Here is an 18,207-nt window from a genome sequence, read left to right as displayed (position 1 = left end):
GGCAGAGGGTGGAAACCAGGTTTCTCTCCATTTATTTATTTTTTAAGGCTCCAGTAGTGTCATGTATGTTCAATCAGTTCATCTACTTGACCTCATCCTATGGGGGCTGAGGAGCAGAGGAAAATGGACATCAGTGTCACCTGCTTTTTTGGATGGAAAACCTTTGGGGATCTGGCAGATTTGGGGTATCACGTTGGTATTGTCTTGACATACTTAGCACATAGTAGGTGTCCATTGCCTGTTTGTTCAAAATGAACACATGGCCGCCACCTCTGGTACATTTTATACTTGGGGAGTGAGAATAATTCTGTTGTATAAATGGCTAATTACAGTGATAGTATGTGTGATCATTTGTAACAGTCGCTTAAGAGAAGAGGATAGCATTAGCTTGCCATTTTGTGTCTGCTGCTCCTTCTATTACAGCCTTTTAAGGGGCCAGACTTACTTTTAACTGTGTGTGTATGTGCGGGGGGGGGGGGGGGGGGGGGGATGCCTGGTGGATGGTCTGCTTATGCTAACCTGGGAGTGGGGCAGCAGCACCTCTGCCCGTGGCTCCCGGGAGGCTCTGTGGGCAAGTGGGTGGCGGGGCTGTAACAAGCACATTTGTGTCATGCCTCCGGAATGTGCCCTCAGCTCCTCGGAGCACGTGGGCTGTGCTCTCCGTGTTCACCTTAACTGGGACCTTGGAGCATGGCCTCCAACCAGTTGTGGCCTCTACGTTCCGTCTGATATACCCCTCCTTCTCATGTTCTCTTGGGTAGAGGAGGAGTAGCGTGATGGTCAGGGAGCCAAATGAAGGGCGTACCTGCCCATGCACCTTCCTTGAGGCCAGGCAAAGACTGGATTCATCATTTCTCAAGGTCAACACAAGTATCAGCTTTTCTTTGTAATAAATAGACTTTTCCCCTGCTAGATTAAGAAAGTACTGTGTAGCCATTGAGCAGCTCAGGCCCTGGAGCCAGCCTTGCTGGGTTTCACCCCAGCTCCATCAGTTTCTTATTGAGTCTTGGGCAAATTAACCTCTATGATCTGTTTTCCCTTCTGTCAAATGGGGATAATAATAGTATCTACTTTGTAGACTTGTTAGGAGTACAGTCATGTACATAAAGCATTTAGCTCACGGCCAGGCTTTAATTGTTGCTTCTGTTTTCTCTAGCAATGACCTTTAGTTGACTCTGTGTGCCAGGCACTATGCTAAACACTCTACAGGCTTTATCTCGTTTGATTTTACAACAACCTACTAAGTGCACTGGGACTTCAGGAGATTAAGTAACTAGTAGAGATTCAAATTCAGGTTCGATGCCAGTGTCTGCACTCTTTCCAAGTATTTGACACTGCCCATGGCAAGGCCTGCCTGAGAGTCAAAATTTGAATGGGTTTATTTGAACTGTGGAAGGCCTTTGAACCTGAGAGCTGGGAAAAGAGGAAGGAAAGGAGAGTCCTCTGGTCTGTCACCCTGGAAGCTTCTATCTCCCTCTGTCTTCCAAATTACCATTGTGTCTTTACAGAGTAGCATGTCATCTAGTCTTCTAGGTAACATTAAGAAGCCAATCAGCCCTGGCTGGTATGGTTCAGTAGATTGAGCACCAGTCTGCAAACCAGAGGGTCACTGGTTGGAGTCCCAGTCAAAAAAAAAAAAAAAGCCGGTCAATCTGGCAGTGGTAGGGTTGCTCGTGTGTGTATATGTGCAGTGCATCGTGCTGTATTGGCTTTATAGAGGTTGAATAAATGGAAGAAGGAAAGAGCTAGTGTGCACATAAATAACACATGGTTCTACATGTGTGAGTCAGCATCCAGAAGCCATTCATAAGAATCTGTGTCATCCTCATCACTTGTTAACCATATGATGTGCACACTCCTACACCCACACACACATGCATTAGCATTGGTCGGTGTGTGCTGGGCATGATGAACTCGTCCTGTGGTTCCATATTCTGTTTGCATCAGGATGGCAGACACTGAACAAGGACAGTGCGTGTGTGTGTGTGTGTGTGTGTGTGTGTGTGTGTGAGAGAGAGAGAGAGAGAGAGAAAGAGAGAGAGAGATTCAATAGAAGAGCCAAACACAGAAAGAGTAATTAAAACTTTGTGACGTCACTACAGATTGTCTTTCCATGTGGGTGGAAAACAAAGGAGGTGCTGGGTTTCTTCAATGGTTTATACTCCAAATGTGTTTGTTCATTCAGGGTATTTCCTTTGGGTGCATGAACAAATGTAATTGATTTGTCTTTGTGTGTTAACTTAAACATGAAAAGGAAACCCCCCAAAATTGAGGACCTACTATTTCTGCTGCTCTCTGATACATTACTTAGCTTTTTAACACACTTCGAGAACAGCCAGGCACAGGTTGGGAACCATTGGCTCAGAGAGGTTAAGTCACTTACTCGCCTAAAGTGACAGGCATGCAGGAAGACAAAGATGCAGGCAAGCCTCGGTCTCTGTCCTCAGCTCTCTGTCCTCTTCCTCAGCCTCTGAATGGTCAAGACAAATACACGAATAATCCATGAATTATTTGATGAGTAGTTTAAATTTATTTTACCATGCTCTAGTAAGGAGAAATCTGTGTTTTTTTTTCTGAGCATCCCCAAAGCCCATATAAATCTGGTTGTATTGTGAATGTGATTGGGAAATGTTAGGCAATTTATTGATCCCCTCATTTCCAGCTGACAAGGGGGCTTGCTGTGCCCCTCTGTCCTTGTCCTCATTGCCGTGGCAGTTACAGAATCCTTCCGAGAGGTGGCAGCTGCCTGTCCTGGGGAGTCTGCTGCTCAGAGGTCAACTCACCCCTCTTTTCTTTCATGGAAAACATTTTCAAACATTTTTAAAGAAAATTGTCTGAATGAAAAAGTTTAATGAGATATTCAAAATGTTTTCCCTCCTGTGCCTTGAATTTTTACTTTTCAAAATTTAAATAATACCCAGGATGTGTAGATTGACAGTTTTTCACTGATTGAGAAAAAACCACCACCACAATGAACTCCCCCAAAACTGAGTTAGCTACACAGGTCCTGACTAACCCTATACAAACTCATTTAACCCAATGGGAAAGGAGCTTCAGAAGTTCCAAGGAATCAAAGAAAAAAGTGTCCACCACTCTCTAAAATAAGCAAATACTTTAACAAAAAAAAACACTGCCCATGAGGATCTTGGTGGTGCTATGAAATGGTTTGGGACTTCAGATGCTGTGCTCTTGCCTCGTGCGATCCGCAGGAGCCTTTCCGGAGCTGAGATACCCACCTGTGAAACGAGAAGGCATCTTTCAAAGGCCTCCTAGTAGTGGTTCCTGGCGTTTCAGTAGTCACTGAGCTTCATGGGGAGGACTAGTTATGAGGTTCATGTTAAAAAAATGTTTGGACCAATTATGTTGTAAATTATATAACAGCATATTTAATTATAAACTATACCATTATATAAAATTCCTAAGATCTTCTGGGCGCATTCCAAAAAAGATACTCCAGTGCTATTGAATTACTTTCTAATTTCAATATTTTAATATAAATAGTTTTTGCAAAGTATAAAGATGAACATTCAAATTACCTCTCATTCTACCTTCCAGAGATAATTACTGTTTGCATTTTGGTATCTGTTTTCTGCCGGTCTTCAATGCTGACATAAATAGATGTATTGAAATCTAGAGCTGTGGGGACATACCACACACACACCCACACACACACACACACACACACACGTGTATATATACATAGACTAATGTTACATCATCAGCCCTTTTCTTCATGGTTGTTACATGTTTTTAATGACTGTGTAATATTACATCATGTGGATGGATCATCCCTTATCTAATCAATCTGCCAATAATGGACATTTAAATTTTTAATTTTTCACTATTACAAATAGTGTGTTGATGAGCACCTCTGATTTTCTTAACGATAGATGCCTAGAAACGCAATTATGGGGTGGGAAGACATGAATGTTTTTAGACTCTTGGTGCAGGACCAAAGTGCTTCCCAGAGAGACTGTGCCAGGTTTGCTGCCGCCCCCTTCCCGGGCCCCGGGGGGGGTGGGAGGGCTCGCCTGCTCGGACCCTCCCCAGCACCGATGCCGTCATTTACCGACACCTGTGCCGTTTTATTCAGGAGCATTTGGGCGACTGCTAACGTTAAGGTGAAAAACCACAAAGAGAGCTGAAGTTTAAATTCCAGATGGGAAACCAAGTTGGCAAAGACATCCATCCTGGTTCTCCCAGAAACATCCTTTTCTTAGTCTGCCTGGGAAGAACTAAGAAACGTTTTAATTCTATGCTTCTATGAAGCTGCCAGAACACTGGCAGCCTTGTCTGTGGTTAGCGGCCCCCAAGCCTCTCGATGTAAGTTCTCGCGGCTCACCCATGCACATTAGATAGGGATCTAGAGCTTTTACCACCTTGTTAATACTTCTGAGCCATTTTAATGTTTTTTTCCTATGCTTAACCCTCCAGTAAAAACCCGGTGATCTCCTTACCACCGTGTACAACCAGAGCATTTTGAGTTTCCCCTGCAGCTCAGTGGTTGAAAACGGCAAGTTAAGTTGGATTTGCCTCACAAAACTGAGTATGTAGTTTTCTTGAGCTGTTTTAGGGAGTTGGCCAGTAAGTTTGGTGGAGACAGTCTTGGAGAGCACCCTGAACCATTGCAGGAGCTCATCTACTCCGGCCTGCTGCCCCAGGATCCAACCAGCCTACACTGGGGATGTAGGGAGGGAGGAAGGAAAACAAGCTTTAATTTCCCCCCTTCAGCCACAATAGTTAAGACAAGTATCTTGCACAGAGTCCCCGAAGTCCCTGTTTGTCCCGATCCGTGGCTGCACAGCTGTCAGAGAAGTGCAGAGCCTGTTTAGCTTGCTGTGAATTGGCAGCCCTGCCGGAGGAACAGTTACTGCTGTGGGTGAGGCGACCCGGTGGGGCAGAGTGCGTTTCCTCCGGCGCTGCAAACAGACTCTAGAAACGGGAAGCTTTGTGTGGGAGCGCATCACTGTTTCTAAACAGCTGGGGTCGGGGGCCTGTCACCGTGATGAAGGGTTTGTCATTAATGGCTGTCACATTCAAAGAGAAACAGAAACATTGTAGGACTTTTAAATTTGTATAAGGTATGAAAATGAGTTATTATTTGAGTAACCTAAAAAAACCAAGCGTGAATATTTTGAATCACTGAGCTGGAATGCCTTCAGAGGAGCAGCCGGGGCTATTCCTGCCTGCTCGCCTCTGGCAGGATGCATTACCCGGCTCAGTCTTCACAATCTGTAAAATGGAGCCATTTTATCGCCTCCCCCCTTTGGACCTCTCAGAAGTGTGAAAAATCATTTTTGTTTCTTCGAAAGCTTGGAAATACACCACGTGAATTTCCTAATGTGGGTCATGCAACCATAATTGTATTTTGGAGGCCAGAACCATTTTAAGTGGAAGAGTATCCAAAATGTCCCCGTTTTAGTTCCGATCAAATGCAAAATCACACAGCAGGGAAGGCTTTGCAGTCGGCAGTGGGGCTGGCTACCCAGGCGTGCAGCCATGAGGTGGGCAGCGCTGTGCGGTCAGGGCGGCGGAGTCCAGGGCCAGGTGGGCCAGGCTCCGGGGAGCAGAGCGTCCCTTCACCCCTCCCCACTCCCTTGGATTCCAGATTTCCTTGATGAGTCATTTGCATGCTCATTGTTGCAGTTTCTCACTGGCAGGGTCTGCTAATTACTAAACAGGGGAGACTTAAAAACACCAAACAGAGTGAGCCTTGTTTGCTCAAGTTTTGTTTTCGGTCCAGTAATTTGAATTGGCAGCAATAGGAAAAAAAAAATGCAACAGATACACCTGACTAACTTGCATTTCGTATTTCTAACACTCAAAAGTACAATACTTATGGTAATGAATTTTATCTGTTAGGAGGGAAAACAATCACCTTTGATGACATTATAGAATAAACACATTTAACAGCATGCTGAATTGCTGAAGTATCATTTTCAACGACCTCATTAGTGTCACTTAATTAAAACTTCCTGCTCTTGACTTTGATGCTGGTACAGGCAAAAACACAGAGGGAATTGAACAAACAACAACAAAAAGGGGGGTGCATTTTCTAGTGATAAATCGCAGAGGTTGCTAATGAAACCAAATTATGTACCTTTTTCCTGCAACTCCGATAAAATAATATGAAACACGCAGCAACTTTGCATCAAACAAATTAATCAGCTGTCAGCAGATTTGCCTTATAATAATCTCTTGCACTTATTGATCATTTAATAAAAAGGGGGGGACTCTTTTTTTTCTCTGTACACAAGCATTAGGTTGGTGATAATTAAAGCCTCAGCTTCAGAAATGCTGTAATAACCGTTAATTAGCAGGATGCTATTTTCAACATAATTTGCTAATTAGGCAGTGAGCTGGTATAGTGTCTATACCTAATTATGAAGGGTCTTGTGCTGTAGACACATGTGACTGGAGTGTAAATGACACCATTATAGGGGTCCTAGTGGATTTTTAAAAAATATCGTCGATTCAGAAGTGCTTAGTTCTTATGGGACTTTTTGGTGTAGGGACTATTACTCTTCGGTTGTTTTGCATGAGATTGAGAAGAGGAAACATTACAAGGAAATATACCATCTCTTTGGTCTAGACCGTGGGCAGACAGGATTAAGAAGGCCAAAGGGACTTGGTAGCCCCGTACCTAACAATGCAAGGGCTGATCACTTAGGCATGTAGTTATACGTCCTCCACCAGTAGAGAATTATTCTCCGTTTGCCTGCCACATGCCATTCATCTGTGGACCACAGTGCTAGGAATCTTCTCATCCTGTGTGCCCGCCATGTGTTGAGTTTCCTGCCACACGCTGATAATCTGTAACACGTCTCTCTCTGACCATTGGTCTTCTCTCCCTCTGTGTCTCCCTCCATGTCATAAGGGAAATCTAGACTTTTCAAAAATGCATGTTGATTTTTGCCTGAGTTTCTCCAGCCCATTCCCTAACTGTCTTGGATTTAAAAAAAAATTTTTTTTTAAAAGAGAGGAATGATAAAGTATGAGAAGTCAGGATGAGCTCTCATGCAAAAGTCTCAAATAATATGCATATTAGTAATATTTATGAGTTTAAATTTGGCTTTTCAGCAGAGCATAAGCAGAGTGAGGTCATTTGCAGATATATAAACTAGCTTCCAGGATCATAATAGCCGATTTCTTTTAAATGTTTTACCTTGTTTCAAATAAAGCGATATTTCTTTATTCCCTTTAAACGAAATGAAAACTTAATTCAATAATAAATGAGCTTCGGAGCAGCACAAGAGTCACTTAACTTAAATCTTTTTGTAGAGGTTCCCACTTAAGCAGCTTGAAAGACAGTAAATCACGCTGGAGAACGGACATCCCAATTTCACTGCTGTGCCGTGGAGAGCTGAATTAATGGCCTTCTCCTTAGAATGTATGGATGCGCTTTCCAGCTGCTGAGCCTGACAGTGTTATAGCTCAATTAATGTGATTTTGATGTAATTGCAGATAGGGAACGTCGTGCCGAAAAATTATCTTTTTTCATACGGATTACAGTTTATCATCCAGATGTGGGAGGGGGTGGGTTTCAAGGGTGAGGATGATAACTAACAAGGTCTCTATTTTTATTTTAAAGTAACGTGTCTCTAAATGAGGGAGAGAATAATGAGTCAGTGTGGTTATTTATTGAACACTTAGTATGTGCCCTGCAGTGAGCTAAGCACTGGACGCAAATCTATCATGCAGCCTTCACAGGTCGGTGAGGCAGGTGCCGTTGTCACCCCCATTTCACAGATGAGAAAGATGAGTCTCAGAGAGATCAGGAGTTTACGGAGCAGACCCAGGATGTGAGGCCCTGTGTGTCTGATGTCCCGAGATCTCAATTAACCCTTATATGGGTTGTCTCTGTAACCTGCTCTCAGAGGCCTCTGTTAGAAGATGGGTCAGATCCGAGAATGTTTACATGCTTAGAACAACTTCCCAGAATGTCACAGTATAGTGTTATGAGAAATAAGTTTTGGTCAGGCTGCCTGGGTACAAAACTGAGATCTGCAATTTTCTGGCTGCGTTTGATTTTAGGCAAGCTATTTACATGCTCCAGCCTGAGTTTCCACAACTGTAAAGGCAAAATAAGAATGGCGAGGCTCTCGTATAATTTGTCACAAGAGCTAAATGAGAGAATCTGTGCAAAGTGCTCAGAACAGTGCCTGGAACGTAGTAAGTGATCAGTAAGTGAGAGCCACGCTTACCGGTAGCTAAACGCAAGCCAGCAGCATCATCCGTCTCATCCAGTGCACTTTTCTTTGCCTCATCTTATCTCCTGGGTGCAGGCTGCCTCTGAGAACTTGGCTGCTAGTGTTTTCTGGGAAGGACCCAGAGTGGCATTTAGCGTAATACAGGCAGGCTGTGCCTACTGGTATTGAGGTACGGAGGCATTCCTTTCTTGTTTTGAAACCATTTCAATTCCTGTGTAATCAGAGTGGATAGCGAGGCTCTCAGAAACGGTAAGCTGCGTACCGGTGAGTACATAAAGACTCATCCTCCCATCCAAGCCCAGCTCCCATGCACGAGGACGTCACTGCATTCGAGGTACCATCGGGAGCTCCAGGAAACAGAAAGAACACGGCCGGTGGCACTGCCCTCTGATTTACGAACTAAAACAAAGTTCCGGAAATCGCTCGCATTCACTACCGGAAATCCAGTTAGGAAAAGAGCACAGAGAACGATGACGATGATGATGATGATGACAGTGATGGTAACTGCCCGATGAGTGCTTCCTGTTTGCCAGACACAGCAAAATGTCTCTCCGCAGAGGAGCCCTAGCACTGCCCTGTGTACATGTTTACGGTTGAGCAGGATGCGAGATCAAAGAAGTTAAGTAACGTGCCCCAGGTAATATAGCTGTGAATGTCTCCCTGCACACGCTCACCTCGCTCACCTCGGAGTGCCGCCTGCTGGAATTACCCCGAGGTGTGGGTGGAGGGAGGCCATTGGAGAGCCGGATTCCTTCTGCTTCTCGTTCCTCCTCACGTCAATGAGGAAGGCTTGCTTTCCCAATGGCCCACCACTTTGTAAATAATAACATCCTCTCTTTGTGGTTGTATTGATTGAGTTGCAATTAATAAATTACCCAAGTCTCTATGGCCAAATTTATTAAACAATCTATCATACACAAATAATGTACAATAAATCCTGGGCATTTTCATTGCTGCGGGTCAATGATTTAATTTAACTATGGTAGTTGTTTCTCATAATACACAGGATTGGGACATTTTGATATAGTATAATAATCCTAATTTGTGTGGTGATGTCATCATTTCCTTCAGAAGCAGTATGTGAAAGTTAAGCTTAAATTTCAACACCTTATGGATGTATTTGTATAACGAAAGCTCTATCATGTGCTTATGGGTAGACCTGAATAAAAATGAACTACAGTGCTTGGTATAATTGCTGAAATGCAAACCAATAGGCATAGGTAGGCTTCATCATCACCATCATCATCATCATCATCATCATCGATTTTATTTATGTCCCTCTGAACATATGAAGAAGATTTATTTGTGTTCAGCCAGAGCCTTGTGATGTGGCTTTAGCAACACACTGAACGTCTTTCACATCTACAGACTGGAGGTAAACCACACTGAAAACCACCTTTGTCTCTGCAGCGCCCCTGCCCCTGCAAGGGGCATTTTGGGAGCCTCCCCACGAAGAGGCAGGAAACTGCCGATAAACTGAAGCTGCAGTTCACCGCATAATCTGTCTTCTCCACCAATTGTTTATTCACCCACCATGGGGCAGAGCACATATTAATGGGTTCCCAGGGCCCCAGGGGGAACCCAGTAGGGGGAAGTTGCGAGGGGGGAAAAAGTTAGGTAACTAAGAACATATGATTTTATCTTGTAATTCTCACAAGGGACGGTGTTTTGTGAATGACACATCTGGGCTGTGGGGAAAATCTCCAGTGCTTAAAACAACAAGCAATTAAAACAGCACAAAGCTGTGTGAACGCAGTTTCAAGTATGATCATTAAAATGATGCTGAAGCCACTGGGGCTAAAAAAAAAAAAAGAAAAAAAGAGGCAGGGGTGATAAACCATGCCCAGTTGGACTTTAAACCCAGAGACTTTTGCTTTTGAATTTTCCTTAACTTTCCAGGGTCAAGGGCTTGACTGGCCTATCACTGATTCATGAAATGTGTTTCACATCAGAATCATGGAGATTTGCGTCTGAAAAGGACCTTAAAGTGCATGAGGCCAGTCCTGGTTTTGCACATGGGGAGAATGTGAGACCCAGAAGCGGTGTGACTTGTCCACTGTGTCTTTAGATTTCCCGCTTTTCCTCTGGAGCCAGCTTAAAGGAGCTAGTAGTATATATCCCTTCGGTGGAACGTGGCTGTTTTCGAATCCTTCCCCTGGCCCACCCGAACACTGTTATTTCTCTCCCAGTGTTGCGGAAGCTCAGCAGAGCTACACGGTATAATGAAAACGAAATTTCCTGTTTTGAAATCAAATTGGCTCCGTCACCGGAGATCCACCCTCCAAAGCAAGGGAAATTTCCTTAAAATATTTTGAAAGCTGCAGTTTTTTTTTTCTCTCAGGAATAACTGAAAGATGGATCCACTTTCCATGTTAGATATGGCTGAGGATGTCAGAGAAGTTTTAATTTATAATTTTGTGGAAAACGGGGAGAGGAGATTTTTATGGGTAAGGCAAAGCTGGACAGTTACTTTGTTTAGAAGGTGAAGGATTACAGGCACCTGTTAAAATATTTTTTAAAAAATATTTCCCCATTGGGAGGATTGTGCAATACTTATTACCTGCACTTGGAGAATTTTAGAGCTATAGGAAAAAGTGATAAAAAAAAATTCTCTGATTCTGAGCCGCCTTGCTCTGCTTTGATGGAGAGGCTCCTAACACTCTCCCTGGGGTTCCTGGAGTCTGTTGCAAAGACCTCGGGGCTCCACAGAGAGGCTTTCTGCATTCAGAAGGTCCTTCCTCCTAATAGACCACCTAATTGGCTAATTGTGGGTTCAGCCGGTCACTTGGACTGCAATTAAGCACTTACTTCTTACTTTGCAGATAGAAGTAGCCACTTGAATCCTCAAAATGTCCATTGTGCATTCAGTTATGTGTCTGTCCAATGTCACCTGGACAGAAAGTAGTTAGGAGAAAAATGGAAATAACAACAAATGATGGTCCTTGAAATAAAATCCCACTGTTACCTGGCTCAGGCTTCCTCACTTCTGAAGTGACAATAACAAGAAACACATAGTCATCATTTAAAAAAATGTGTATTAAACATAACGCATGCAAATATCCTATTAACTGAGACTTAATTTTTCTCGCAATATCCTTCATGTACGGCAAGACGGACCACCTGTTGGTTTTTAGCTTCGTAACTTCCCATAAATCTACTTTTCCAAATCCTTAGATTTGCTGTGTGTATTTTAATGGGTGGCTGTACCTTTCTGTATAAAACAGACGTGCTGATCTTTAGAGCAATAACATTAATTTTCCTTGCTACTTATGAAATTCTGGGGAACTGCAAAATCCATTTTAAATGGCTGACCCACACCAACTATCTCAAGGCAAAGTGGAAGAGCCGCTGTCTTCATGCACCCTTTTGATGTGGTCGGTTATTTTTATGTTGGGTCAAAGGGACCTACCTGGGAGATGACAGACGCAGACACTCTGCCACCAGTTTTCCTTAGAAGTGCACAATAGCAACCAAAGAAGAGCACTGTGAGCGTAGTGGGTGGAAGGTTGCTTTTGGGGGAAATTCCAGGAAAGAGAAGATTGTGACCTCTGAAAGCGCTCAGTGTCAAGGACAGATGGGAAGAAGGTATGAATCAATATGTCAGCTGCACAGATGGTGTAGCCATACAGTGTCCACATCCTGATTTTCTATCCCCTGAAACTGAAATTAATAACGCCTTCATTATAGGCAGGAGCTGCCAAGCGGCTGAGAGGGCCCAGAGCAACTGAGGGCCCTGCTCTGAGCAAGGTACTGGAAACACGGCATTCTCTCTCTCTCTGTCTCTGTCTCTCTCTCTGTATCTCTCTCTCTCTCTCTTTCTCAGTTAGGAATGCTATGGATCATAAGGGAGAAAAGGAATCATCTTTTGATGCTGAGTTGTACAGACTAAACAAGCCAAAGACAGGGAGACTGTGGTTACTCCCTGCTCTGCAATATTTTGGTGCCAGGGCATCGTTCCCCAGAGCCCGGGCATGGCACAGGGAGAGGGTGAACTCTGGTGTGCCAATTACTGAGCTCGGGGTGTTGAAGATCTCGGACTGGGGTTGGAAGTGGAGTGTAAAATAAAAATAAGCAACCACAAACCACCAAAACAAGTATTGGCACATCTCTACGAGCTCCGGCTAGTAATGATGAATTCAGTATTCATCACATGGACTAATTAATGCACGCTAACACATCCCAGCGCAATTTGCAAGTCACAGATTGCATTAGGTGATACAAATGACTCATTTGTGAACCTGAAGGATGACCTTTGGCAGGACTATCTGCTGACCTCAAAAATATTAAAGAAAGGTTATTTCACCTTGCCATTGTCTCCAAATGCCAAAATAGCCCAATTAAAAACCTTGACTTGGAACCATAGGAGCAGATGCGAGTCCTAAAGGGCATTAATTATTTTCAGTGTCAGCTGGTTGTGTAACTGAGGCCAAATGAGAGTTTGGAAAGCTATTAAGGCCCTGTATTACATGCACTGGGTCTAAGATTTGAATTCCGAATAAGGCATAGATTTTCTCTATTTAGGCAAGCTGCAGAGTATTTATGCTGGCTGTCCTGTTAAGAATTAAGGGCGAACATGGGCGAAATGAAGCTCATCACCCTTGCCGAGGTTCTCCCCTCTGCAATCATGCATTTATTTTCCCAAGTCTATTTGCAGAACCATCATTAGTTACCATATTGTGAGGTCAAAATCATAAAGAAGTGTTCAGTGTTCGTGTGCTTCCAAGCGGGCTTTTCTTCCTTCCTTTCTATAAGCCTAAACACCACAATGATTCCGCAGTTTTCCCCCCAAATGTGGCGACAGATGAAGATGTGTACCCAAGCTAGGTTCCCAGATGGCTAATTTCCTCATTTGTTTGAGCAACACACAGATTTTTAGGCAAATAAAAGCACAAGGATCTCGGTATTCATGGTATTCTCTCCAGTTCGGTCATTTCTTCCTCCAGGTGGAGGTCAGTGAGTCACGCCGACAGAATACCCTGCATTAAAACGAAGGGGGCGAGCGAGCCCGTTAGGTGGAACTGGCTCACAAGACTCCAGGGCCTTGGAGGGGCCTTGGAAAACTGGTCCTCACATCACCAGTCTTCACAGTGGCTGTGACTGTCGTTTCCCTCTGTGTGTCCAGGTGTTATAACACGGCAACGTTGGGAAGCAGGGCGTAACGTGTTCCTTTCGACATTCTTATAGCTGAAGTTTAAGGTTCTGGTTTACCGTCCTCTCCAGTAGGGAGGCATGGGAAAGGAAGATTTTACCCTTAGGAAGAGATGGAATAGTGTGCAGGAAAAGGCCAGGAGATGGGGAATCAGACAGATGTGGGTGTGGATCTCTGTTTGGTTCGTGGTTGTGTAAACTTGAGCACGTGACAGCTCCTTTTGGCTCCAGTGTCCTCATCTGTGACTTCCGGAGCAGGAGAACATCTGACAGGGCAGTTGGGAAGACGGAATGAAGTCATGTGTATGTAGCGAGGCAGTTGCGGCTCTCATTGTTTTCATTATGGGGAATTTACAGAACATTTTCAAAGACACCCTTTTTCCCCCTCTAGATCTTTTCCCCTGTACTTTTGTAAGGCTCTGTGCAATATGCAATGTATATGGCAGAAAAACGTGGCTTAGAAACTAGTCCTGTTCTAAAATCTGTCTTCAGTTGGGAGATTGCTTCATCTTGATACACTTCACATTCCTACCTGTAAATTGGAATGAGGACATCTACCTTTGGGAGGATTCAGTGAGACAATGGATGCCCCTGGTGCTTAGCATTTGGTAGGTGTTTGATAAATGAATGAAGCCCTATTGTCCTTGCTTCCAGAACATCCCCATCCTTTGTCCCCACATATGCTACTAATGAGCCTTTGGCTAAGAGAAGATGCAGTTCTGTTTTAACTCTTCCCCTTTAGTTCTCTGGTGTTCTGTTCTGAAAGACGAGCACCCTGTTGGGATACATTTCCTCTAAACATTGACAAGGTGCAGCTTTCTGTCCTCAAGGTTGAAGGACGATCTGCTTCCCCATTTGGTGTCTTTGCTTCTCCATTCTCTGCCAGCACATTGGAAGGTGAGGTCCCATGTCACAGGTCAGAGTCTGGCAGGCACAGATTGTCCTCACTGGCCCCTCCGGCGCGGTCGATCGTATCTATGAGATGAGACCCCTCCTAGGTGTTCCTCCGCCTCCGGCTCCTGAGACCACATGTTACCCAAGTAACGCGACTGCCATTTTTCTCGACAAGGTTGCTATTATTCTAAACTGCCACTTTAAAAAAAAAAGCTAATTTTATTATAAGGTCCTCATAAATGCCAGCAGTTAATGAAAGCGGGTTTATTTCTTGCTCTTTGGGAGGTGGCCACCCATGTCAACATGGAGGGTGTCTGCACATCCTTGCAGGCCCAACAAGTGGTGAACAGATGGAGTCTGGATTCAGAGGCTGCAGTACCATGAAGAAAAAATCTGTTCTTTCACCAAATGAGATTTTCAACATCCATTTGCAAAGAACGCTAAGCCATGGCATATTGGGCGAGCTGGCTCCATTGATAATGAATTTGTGAGCTGAAAGGCCACACAAACTCTATCAGCTCATAATTTTTATAGACAAGCCCACCCTTAACTAAACTTTGGAGAAAGCATGCATTTTTTTACATACGTGTACTGACTGTGGACCAGGGTGGGACTTTCTGTGGAGCAGTGGCTTGTCTTCCTTGTGGTGGAATGCCTCACTCAGCATACAGGATGCCTCTCTGGGCACTGATAAATAACCATAACCCCAGGGTTGCAGCATGCTTTCCAGAAAAGAACCCAGTGTGAAGAAAGCATTAAGTGTGGGAATGGGGGTGTATGGGTAAGAGATAGGATTAATTACATAAAGGCCAAGATACCTTTATCATAAGGGTCTTTGCCATAAAGGTGATACTCCACTGAGGGTTCAGTACATTACTAAATCTCTGCTTCTCAGTCTTTCTCCTTTAGTTGAAGCCTCTTTATCTCTTATTTGTGTTTCTTCTTCTAATCTCTCTCTGTTAGCCCTGCTGGTCTTCGATCATTCCACTGTATTGGCTCTTAAGTCTTAGCTCATAGTACAGTCACTTAGGAAGCTGGTTAAAAATGCAGATCACTGGCCTTCACTCCCAGTAATTTGGATTAAACAGTTTACCCGACCCCACCCTGCCCACCCCAGGAGATTGTAGTATAAATGGCCCTTGAGCCATGTTGTGGGAGCAGCTGGACCATGCTGATGGAGACCAGTCTGCCTCCCCATGAGCAAGGCCGAATGGCACGAGAAGACAGACTCTGGTAGCTTCCAGTCGTTGGAAGACTTCCCATTGCATCAGTGGACCCCTGGTAAAAATCTTACGTAAAACTCTTTCTCCCAGTGAAATCAGTCACCGATTCCCCAGGGAGAGCTCTGCTTCTCGTGCTCCCCTCCTTTGTCTTCAGTGGCCTGGGAGCAGCGCTGTAGTGCTCTCGGCGTCCACATCCCTTTTCTTCCCAGAGTGAACTGCGGTGAAAGCATTGGTCCCTGGGCCAGGGAGAGAGCTCCTCTCTAGGGCATCCGAGGGCCAGCTCCATCCGTGCCTCTACGTGGCTGTAGGGTCTGCACCTCTCCGAGTGCCAGTTTATCCCTTGGGGAAAAAGAGGGGTTTGCACTGGATCGGTTATTCTGGGTGTTCTGTCCTTCATACCCTTCACGGACTTCCTCGTGACTTTTGCTGTAGATGAGGACCACTCGGAGTATGATTCACCCTATATTTGTCTTTATAATAAAAGAATTCTATCCCCTATGGGTTTGAGCTAAGCATTGCTTTCTGAGGAATCCAAAGTTTAATGTGCTACTCATGTATTTTTTGGCTAATATTCATGAAAATAGCCGCCAAAATGTGAGAGTGTATCACTAAAGCCAGTGGGTGCGCACGACCCTTGAGAAACCTTGAGCTGGAGGATCTCTGAAAGACCTCCCTGCTCTCAGAGTCAGTGGGGTTAGTATCCAGGTAGGTCTCTCTTGTTATTACCTTGGGCATGTGCAGATGGAGTGGGTTATGGAGAAAAACAAAGAAATCCTCTGGGTGCCAGCTGTATGTGAAAGACCAGTGGGAGTGAAGAGGAAAGACATTATTTGTGCTGCTGCGAAGAATGAGGGCGCTTGAGGCTTTGAATGTACGTACAAAGGATCTAAATGGCTCAAAGAGAGTTTTTAATATTAATTCTGTGGTGACATAGGGCCACCAGCTGCTTAATTTTATTTAGGTCTAATAGGAAGCTTAATAACCAAGAACATCGTTGGTTTCTTGTTTGTTCCTTTTATTGAGTGTCAAAGAGCTAACAGCTTTTATTGCAGATCTCCCAGGGCTGGAGATGGCTGGTCAGGACAGTGACAATACGGAGCTCTGGGGCCGAGTCCCAGCAAAGAGCCTTGCCTGGTGTCCATGCTGTCTTGAAAACTGAGGTCTTAGATATATGGATTTCAGGAGACACTTTGTGGGAGGCAGAGGATGCTCAAGGGTTGCTCGGGGCACACTTTGCAGAACGAAGGACAATGTTTATGACCTGTTTGTTCCATGCAAGGGGGAGACAGTGACTCCGAATGTATGCCCGCTAAGCTGGCTTGGGAATAGCGCACACAACTTAGCAGCCGTGGTGGTCCCGAGTGAGGAAACAAAATGTATTTGAAGAGCGAGGGAAACTACGGCGTAATTAAATATACCCAGCCTCTAAGCACACTGTGATGAAATGGAAATCCACTTAGAATGCACATTAGGTTCACAGCTTAGGCCTTAGAGACAGGCAGACCTGGGGTTCAAATCCTGACCCTGCCACTTCCTGGTTGTGATTCTTCCCTTGAGCAAGACACCTAATCTTTTCGAGCCTCGGTTTATCCACCTGTCAAATGGATGTTATGGGCACTTCCAGGGTTACGCTAAGTATTTGATGGCTTAAAGAACTTTGCACAATGTCTGGCATTTAGAATAATTTTTCAGTACATTGCAGGTCCTACTTTTATCACCATCATTATGTGATGGGTTTGTTTGATTTAGTTTTTTTTTTTAAATCAAATCTAGTGAGGTAGTGGTGTAGGTGGCCCATAGGGATGGGAGAGAGATTGCCGCATCTCTGGTATTTTCCACCCGAGTTCCCTTTAATGACACACTCTTATGACTAGTATTATTCTTAACAAATTAGTCCTTGACGATCTTGAGATAACTGTGACTGGGTTATCACCCCATGATTCTGACTAAGTTTTCAGGGTTAAGGGGTCTTTTGCATAGCTAATTCCCATGCTTGGAAATAAGGCACTTCTCAGTGGGTGTAGGAGAATTAGACAGAAGTCAAGAACTATGATGTGGTCCTACTCTGCCAACATCAACCAGATTTGGAGCCCTCTTTTTCAGCAGGGAAGTCACCCCTACTGGTCAGGGGCTGCAGGTGTGGAGGGCATGGAAGAGCGAGGTCTGACAGGGTGCTGTGCACCCGGACACCCAGACCCCTGGTCATCAGAGAACCCCTCAGAAGGCTCACAATGCACTTTCTCACCTGCCAGGGAGTGTGAAAGCCCCAAATGGGGACTCACTCTCGATACAGCTGGCACTTTTGCATTGAGTTTTGGAATTCATTTCTGGAAAAGATAAAGGAAGTTTATTTTATCGCTCCTTTTCTGGTTTTTACTTACTCTGTCTTCATGCTAATTAATAGCGACAAAAAAAAAAAGATGCCAGCATTCTCTGTGACATTGGCCCTGAGCGTCTATTTCTTTGCAGGCCACGCTGCGCCTTTAGTGTCTGTGCCATAACCAGGAGCTGGGTGTGTGTCTCCAAGGAGTCTTCCCTCCCCCAGTCGCTTTATGTAAATGTCCAATTAATAGCAGTTAAGAAGTTCTTGTTCCTGGTCTATCTGAAGGGAGGAACAATGGAGGGAAGCGGAGCCGGCCCCGCTGCTCTGGCTGCATCCTGCGTCTGTGATGCATTACCACGGACCTCATTCCACATGTTTTTGCATTGTCTCTTCTTACATTTATCCTCCG

The 18,207-nt window shown here is 44.5% G+C and overlaps 1 protein-coding gene and 1 long non-coding RNA gene across 9 annotated transcripts in view; one reads left to right on the top strand and one right to left on the bottom strand.

The window, feature by feature from the left end:
• EBF1 (EBF transcription factor 1) overlaps positions 1–18,207 on the top strand; it is a 378,944-nt gene that overhangs the window by 151,301 nt on the left and 209,436 nt on the right. The window lies entirely within an intron of this gene.
• Positions 2,087–14,699, bottom strand: LOC118497992. The gene is made up of 4 exons (XR_004900520.1): positions 13,623–14,699; positions 13,179–13,186; positions 2,720–2,725; positions 2,087–2,096 (listed from the first exon to the last, which is right to left on the bottom strand). It is a non-coding gene; the product is annotated as an uncharacterized LOC118497992 (long non-coding RNA).

Source organism: Phyllostomus discolor, chromosome 13, assembly GCF_004126475.2.
Source record: "Phyllostomus discolor isolate MPI-MPIP mPhyDis1 chromosome 13, mPhyDis1.pri.v3, whole genome shotgun sequence".
Classification (NCBI taxonomy): Eukaryota; Metazoa; Chordata; class Mammalia; order Chiroptera; family Phyllostomidae; genus Phyllostomus; species Phyllostomus discolor.
The sequence above is the reverse complement of the archived record's forward strand: the minus strand, read 5'-3'. Positions and strand labels throughout refer to the sequence as shown.